An 8,065-nucleotide genomic window follows, 5' to 3' on the forward strand; every position below is an offset into this window, starting at 1 on the left:
AAGCGTTGAGTCGGCAAGAGCCATCAGCCGAGGCGCCAACTCAGGCAACAGGCCCCTCGCTACCCATAGAAACCCTGGACGCAAGGGACAACCTCTGGAGGAAGCAAGTAGAGCCCGATGAGCTTCTTGTTCAAGTTCCTCTACGAGAAAGTTTTTCCGAGCTAACTGTGCAGGTCGGCTCCGACCTTGGCATCCGCGAGAGGGATCACCTCATCAGCTTTCTGCGAGACAATGCTGATGTCTTCGCCTAGTCGCCCGCCAACGTACCAGGAATTGACCCTGAGGTCATGATCCATCGACTCCAGGTGAAGCCGACCAGTAGACCTGTGAAGCAGAAAAAGAGGGGCTCCACCCCAGAACGACAACGAGCTGCAGCCGAGGAAGTGGACAAACTCCTCGAAGCTGGCTTCATCCGGGAGGTCTCCTACCCAGACTGGCTCGCCAACGTAGTCCTCGTGAAGAAGGCCAATGGAAAATGGCGCATGTGCGTGGACTATACCGACCTGAATAGGGCTTGCCCAAAGGATAGCTTTCCACTCCCCAGCATTGATCAGCTCGTGAACTCCACCTCGGGGCACGAACTGTTGACATTATGGACGCCTTCTCCGGATACAATCAGATCCGGATGGCGCCGGAAGACGAAGAGAAGACAGCCTTCATCACCGACAAGGGCACCTATTGCTACAAGGTGATGCCTTTCGGTCTAAAGAACGCTGGAGCCACGTATCAGAGGCTGGTCAGCTAAATTTTTGAGGACCAGATCGGCCGAAATATGAAAGTTTACGTGGATAACATGTTGGTGAAGAGCCGAGCGGCGGAGCACCATGTAGCTGACCTCAACGAAATATTCTCCAAGCTCAGGAGGTACCGGATGAAGCTCAACCCAGCAAAGTGCGCGTTCGGAGTTACCTCGGGCAAATTCCTGGGTTTCATAGTGACCCAGCGCGGAATTGAAGCCAACCCCGAGAAAATCCGAGTGCTGCAAGAGATGGCGCCTCCAAAGACAGTCAAAGAAATGCAGCGGCTTACCGGACGGGTTACCGCCTTGGGGAGATTTGTCTTCCGATCGGCTGAGCGCTGTCTTCCCTTCTTCAAGATCCTTAAGCGGCCAAAGGACTTCCTGTGTCCGAAGAATGCCAGCAGGCCTTTGAAGAGCTCAGGCGCCTTCTGGCCTCTCCTCCGCTACTCACCAAGCCTCAGCAGGGCGAAGTTCTTTATTTATACCTGGCCGTCTCCCCGGTCGCAGTAAGCTCAGTCCTAGTCCGGGAAGAGGATAAGCTCCAAAAGCCGGTCTATTACATCAACCGGGTCCTCAGGGATGCCGAGACCCGATACTCTAAACTGGAGAAGACAATTTTTGCCCTTGTCATCTCGGCTCGGAGACTCCGGCCTTATTTTCAAGCACATACAATAGTCATACTGACCGACCAGCCTATGAAGCAAATATTGCAGAGGTCAGATCATGCGGGAAGGATCGCCAAGTGGGCGGTCGAGCTCGGAGAGTTCGACCTCGAATATCGGCCCAGGCCGGCCATTAAAGCTCAAATACTCGCCGACTTTCTCGTGGAGTGCACCTTGCCGGACGACCCCGAGCTACCGTCTGCACCTATGGAGGCAGCCCCGAGGCTACCATGGGTCCTATATTCGGACGGGTCTTCAACTTCGGGGGGTAGCGGAGCCGGACTCATCCTCACCAGTCCGGATGGAGTGGTAGCTGAGCAAGCCTTACGTCTCGAGTTTTCGGCCTCAAACAACGAGGCAGAATACGAGGCGCTTATCGCTGGGCTCAAATTGGCAAAAGAACTGAAAGTAGAAGACCTGAAGGCCTTCAGCGATTCCCAGCTAATAGTGAGCCAGATCCAGGAAAACTTTGAAGCGAAGGAGCCATCAATGCAAAAATATCTCCAAAAAGTGCGGAAACTCATGTCTGCCTTGGGCTCTTTTAGCATCCAGCATATTTCCAGAGCGGAGAATCTCAGGGCAGACCAGTTGTCCAAACTGGCGACCTCCTGTATGAGCGAGCTTTCCAAGGAGACAATGCTCGAGTATCTTCAGACACCCAGCACGGAGGAACCCGAACCCACCATGTGCATCGACTTCGAGCCGAGCTGGATCGACGGGTTCGTCCGCTATCTCCAGGACGGAACCCTCCCTCATGATGAGACAGAGGCTCGCCGGATCAAACGTCAAGCTTCTCGGTATGTCCTATATGAAAACAAACTCTATCGTCGATCATTCACTTTCCCTCTTCTCAGATGTCTCCGCCCCTCTGAGGCGGACTATGCCCTTCGAGAAGTCCATGAAGAAATTTGTGGAAATCACCTGGGAGGTCGGGCGTTAGCCTATAAGATCCTACGGCAAGGATATTACTGGCCCACGCTCCAGAAGGATGCGACGGACTTCGTTCGGAAGTGCGACCGGTGCCAACGAAACGCCAACATCCAACGCCGACCTTCGGCCCTGCTAACTTCAATCATCGCCCCCTGGCCGTTTGCCCAGTGGGGGATCGACATTCTGGGGCCCTTTTCTCTGGCCACCGGACAAAGAAAATTTCTGGTCGTCTCCATCGACTATTTCACTAAATGGGTTGAAGCTGAACCTGTAGCCCGGATCACCGAGCAAAAGATGCGGGACTTCGTGTGGAAGTCCATAATCTATAGATTCGGACTCCCCCGAATCCTTATATCTGACAATGGTCGGCAGTTCGACAACGTCCACTTCAAAGAATTTTGCTCCGAGCTCGGCATCGACCACCGCTTCACCTCGGTCGCCCATCCCCAGACAAACGGAGAAACTAGGTAACTAATCGTACCATTTTGCAGGGACTTAAGGCCAGGCTTGATCGATCCAAAGGACAGTGGGTCGAGAACTTGTACAACGTCCTCTGGGCATATCAGACCACGTTCCAATTGCCCACAGGAGAGACCCCCTTCAACCTGGCGTATGGCACAGAGGCTGTCATCCCGCTGGAAATTGGCCTCCCTTCTTCAAGGGTGGAGCACTACGACCCCGACTCCAACCCTTCTCGACTCAGGAGTAATCTGGATCTCGTTGAAGAGACACGAGAGGTCGTCCGGGTCCGTATGGCAAGATACCAGCAGAAAACGGCCCAATACTACAACTCCAGAGCCAAGCCCAAGCTCTTCAAAGTAGGGGACCTCGTCCTCAGGAGAGTCGAGGCTTCTCAGCCAACTGAGCAGGGAAAGCTCGCCCCAAATTGGGAAGGGCCATATCAAATCGCCCGAGTACGACGGCCCGGGGCATACAAGTTGAAATCTCTCGAAGGGACTCCAATTCCGCGAAGTTGGAACTCCGAGAATCTACGAATCTACTACCAATGAAACCCCTAGGGGTTCTAGGCAATCAGGAACACGGACTTGGTCCCCTTTTTTATAATGATTCGTCCATATTCAATGATTATGATTATCTTTTCTAATGTCGGGTCGTTTGTGATCCTCAGATTCCTCGACTAAGGTCGGGATGCCCCGAGGTTCGACCGTAGAGTCTCAAACTCCCTCGACCTCGGGATGTATCGCAGGTCGATAGAGCGTTCCCATACCCATCGACCTAACGCAAGATTCCTCGACCAAGGTCGGGATGCCCCGAGGTTCGACCGTAGAGTCCCAAACTCCCTCGACCTCGAAAAGCGTCGCAGGTCGATAGAGCGTTCCCAGATCCATCGACGTGACGTACGATTCCTCGACCAAGGTCGGGATGCCCCGAGATTCGACCGTAGAGTTCCAAACTCCCTCGACCTCGGGAAGCGTCGCAGGTCGATAGAGCGTTTCCAGACCCATCGACCTGACGTACGATTCCTCGACCAAGGTCGGGATGCTCCGAGGTTCGACCGTAGAGTCCCAAACTCCCTCGACCTCGGAAAGCGTCGTAGGTCGATAGAGCGTTCCCAGACCCATCGACCTGACGTATGATTCCTCGACCAAGGTCGGGATGCCCCGAGGTTTGACCGTAGAGTCCCAAACTCCCTCGACCTCGGGAAGCGTCGCAGGTCGATAGAGCGTTTCTAGACCCATCGACCTGACGTACGATTCCTCGACCAAGGTCGGGATGCCCCGAGGTTCGACCGTAGAGTCCCAAACTCCCTCGACCTCGGAAAGCGTCGCAGGTCGATAGAGCGTTCCCAGACCCATTGACCTGATGTACAATTTCTCGACTAAGGTCGGGATGCCCCGAGGGTCGACCATAGAGTCCAAAACTCCCTCGACCTCGGGAAGAGTCGCAGATTAATGGAGCATTCCCAAACCCCTCCAACCTCGGCGGACGCCATCGGGCCCATGAGAAGCCCGAGTTCTCCGAAAGTCAAAGAATGATTCCGAAAAGTTGGCAAGGAAATAAGGCAACCTACTCCGCTACGAGGGGCGCGACTTTGGAAGTGCAAAAGGTACATCGCACTCGATGCTCGCCTTGTTATATTTATTTGCGCGTTGCCAGCAAAATCTCGATTAAAGTCGAGACCTTATTTTGGCCAAGGTCGGATTGCTCCTACAAGTCGGTTTAAGTCGGTTTGAGACTAATCTCCCACTGACCTTATGCATGCTCCGTCTACTGAACCTCCACGATAACTTATGTAAATCTTCATAAACAAGGGCCCGATTCGGCCCCCATACACGGACCCCAATATCGACCTATGAAGATAACCTCGACCGTGGGCATACTGATCGAGCTCAAGAAGGCCGAGGTATTCTCCACAGGCTCCGACCCCGCTGGCCGAAACTTCGGCAGGGTCCGAGGGCGGTAACTACGAAAGCCCTGGCGACGATTTGATTATTGGCTCATGCTCCCCTTCGGGGGACAGCACTAACCCTTTTATAAACCCATGGTCCGAAAGCCGAGCTCGAAAAGCTCGGCTAGACCCCCAGGTAGCGGCCTATGCAGATCTAGCACGGCCCCACTTGGTGGCCAGAGGCCCGAGCCCAGTGCCTCAAGAATCTAAAAACTAAATTTGGCGACCTCTGCGATCTTCGAATCCGAGCTACAAGACTTCCTAAAATCTAAGTTCGGAGCCCTCCTAGTTAGCGTAATCGGAGTTCGGACACTCAAACAAGTTGGGGGAAAGAAAGGCAAAACATGGCCAAAAAACATGTCTTTATCAACAAGCAGCCCGAAGGCTCGGATACAAAGTCGAGAGTCGGCAGAAGTATCGACCTCGTTTACAAGCAAAAAAGAAAAGGGAAGAAAAATAAACGCAGAGAGGTGAAAAAAAGAGCTTTCATTAATAAAGTGCCCAGAGGCTAAGTACAAAGTTGGAGGTCGACCGTTTACAGAGTTGAAGGCCGACCTCGTTTACAATAGAAAGGAAAATATGAACCCAAGTCCTAAGGGGCGGCGGTCCCATCGGCATCACCCTCGGGGTCGTCCACGACGATGACCTGGGGGCCTTCGGCGGGTACGGGCTCAGGGTCTGCGGCGGGGGCCTCGGCTGGCGCTGCGGGAACGTCCTCGCTGGTTTCGCGAGGGAGGGCCTCCGCCACCGCCGGCTCGGCTGCCTCGGCTTCGGCCTCAGCGAGATCTTCTTCGGACATAAGGGCGGCGGGAACGTCGTCAGAGTCGGAGCTGTACCCCGGCCTCATCCTCGGACGGATCGTCGAAAGGTCGAACTGGGGGCAGATCCGGGCCATCTGCTTTCGGAAGTTATCAAAGCCCTGGAGAAACCCGTCCACAGTCTCCTCCTCTAACATGTCGCGGAACTCCTCCGACTCCTTGAAGAGCTCCACGGCATTCTCGGCTCGCTCGAGCGCCCTCTTCTTCCGGGCCTCAAGCTGCTCGATCTTGAGGCGGAAGACCCCGCCCTCGTACTTGAGGCCGCGATCTCGGACTGGGCCTCCCCCAGTCGCGCCTCCGAGGCGCGCAGGGCCAACTTGGCCAGTGAATGGGCGGCCCTTTCCTCCTCGAGCACCTCGACCATAGCTAGGTGCCCGGCCTCAGTGGCCTCCCTCTGCGCCTCGGCCTCGGCCAGCGCCGCCTCCAACTCGGCAATTCTTTTCTTAGCCGGCTCCAATTGCCGGCTGAGCCGCCGAGTCTCTTCTTGACACCCTTGGGCAATGAATACCAGGGTGTCGACTTCGTGAATGTGCTGCAAGAGAAAAAGGATAAAGCAATTATGAGTCGAAAAACGTACAACGTGTTCGCCAATAGCCTAAGAAAAATTGGGAAAGTAGCTTACCCGAGCGGTATTGCGGTAGGTACCGTCGACGATCTCTTCCAGCGGCAAGTTCTGGAACTCGGCCCGGTCCGCTGGAAGCATTGCACGCCGAAACACGGCTCGTGCGACATCGGCGTCGTGTATAGCCGAGCTCCCCTCGAGGAGAGGGGACCCCGGCTCGGCCGATTCCTTCCTTGGCCCCCTTGAAGAGCTCGGCTCTCCCGAACTGGGGACCTCGGGGCCTCTTCTCGGCTCAGGCCCCGATCGTTGCAGGTGGATCATGGTCGGCCCCCGCTGGGCGACGGGGGCAGGACAAGGCGGGGCCGCCGAGCCCGCATCACCGGCGGCCGACGTCCGCCCCTGGTCGGCTGCGGAGGCCACCGCCTCTGGGCCTCTCGTCCCGGCCGATGAAGAAGCACCGGCCGATCTCGACTTTTTTCGAGGCTGGGGAATAGCCCCCCCGGCCTCGGCCTCTCGCCTCTTTATTCGAGAAAAAAGGGACGTGTTGCTGGTCGGCATGTGTGGGATATCTGAAACCAAAAATTTTCTTAAGTGTCAGACCAATATTTATGAGAAGAGAAAGCAGATAAAAACGAAGCGATGCGACTACTCTTACCCTTGAGGCGCGCCGAACTCAAGCCCACGCTCGCCAAGGCGTCCTCCCGTAGGAGCTCGGTTAGGTTGTATCCCTTTCCGAGGGCCCGTAGGGAGTCCAAGACCCTCAACTCCCTCCCCGAAGGCTCGGAGAGCCTATTGAGAGCCTTCAGCCGAGGGTGCCCCCACCTCGGGTTGAACCCCCACGGCACCTCGGATGCAAGAAAGAAAAATTTCTCCTTCCACTCGTGAATAGAGGAAGGGGCGCCCTGAAAGAGTGACATACCGCCCCAAAAGGCGAAGTATAGCTACCCCGCATCCGCCGGGTTTTTCTTTAATAAAAAACACCGGCGGAAAACACTCACCGAGGTCGGGATCCCGTGCGCAAGACGCAAGGACAAGAACCCGATTATGGTCCTCCACGAGTTCGGCGCAAGCTGTGCTAGAACGAGTTGGTACTCTACCAGCAAGTTGTTCACGAACTCGTGAACAGGGAACCGCAGGCCGGCCCAGAGCGTCTTGCGGTGGATCGCGATCCGACCTGGAGGCGGCCGCGTCACTCTATCCTCCGGTCCCGCAGTTTCAAGATGAAACTCGGGCTGGAAAAAGAACCGGGAGCGGATTAACTCCAACTCCTCCCCCGATAAACTCGACCCTACTTTCTCTGGACCGGAACCCATTTCGCAGAAAAATGAAATAAACTAAAGATGAAGGGGGTAAGTAGGAGGAGGAAGAGGAACCCTAGCTAACACAGGGCAGAAATCTACGGAAAAGTCGCTGAAAATCGCTCCGGGCACCGTCGGCGAGATTTGGTCGAAAAAAAGGAGTGAAGGAGGAAATGGCAAAAACGAAAGGCAACCGAATAGAGCTCTTAGGGCAGATTCGTGGGGTTTATATAGACCCCCCCGACGGCCCAGATCGGCGGGTTCGGTTCCCACCCCCCGTCTGAATTGCGCCGCGTGTCGACTTCGGAAGCCGGGGCACCGCATTCACTCCAGATCAATAAGTCGGGTACAAAATCGAAGCGCCGTCCCATCAAATCTCACGGCCTCATCATGGGTCCGCGAAACCGGACCACCTTGAAAGACGAGCGGACGTCACCCCCGCTCCCTTCACTTAATAAGCCTCAGGGGCACGTGGAGCGCCGATGTAACCTCAGCCTCCCCAGATTACTATCCCGCCAATACGAGATCAGAAATGTCCGACTTCAGATTATGCCACGTGTTCATTTTGAAGCGCGAAACGACGTACCCATTTAAGAAGGCGACCTCGACCACGAGATTGAGGCGCCGCCCCATCGGGCCCGGGAAC

This window comes from Phoenix dactylifera, unplaced genomic scaffold, assembly GCF_009389715.1.
Source record: "Phoenix dactylifera cultivar Barhee BC4 unplaced genomic scaffold, palm_55x_up_171113_PBpolish2nd_filt_p 000445F, whole genome shotgun sequence".
In the NCBI taxonomy this organism is placed as follows: domain Eukaryota; kingdom Viridiplantae; phylum Streptophyta; class Magnoliopsida; order Arecales; family Arecaceae; genus Phoenix; species Phoenix dactylifera.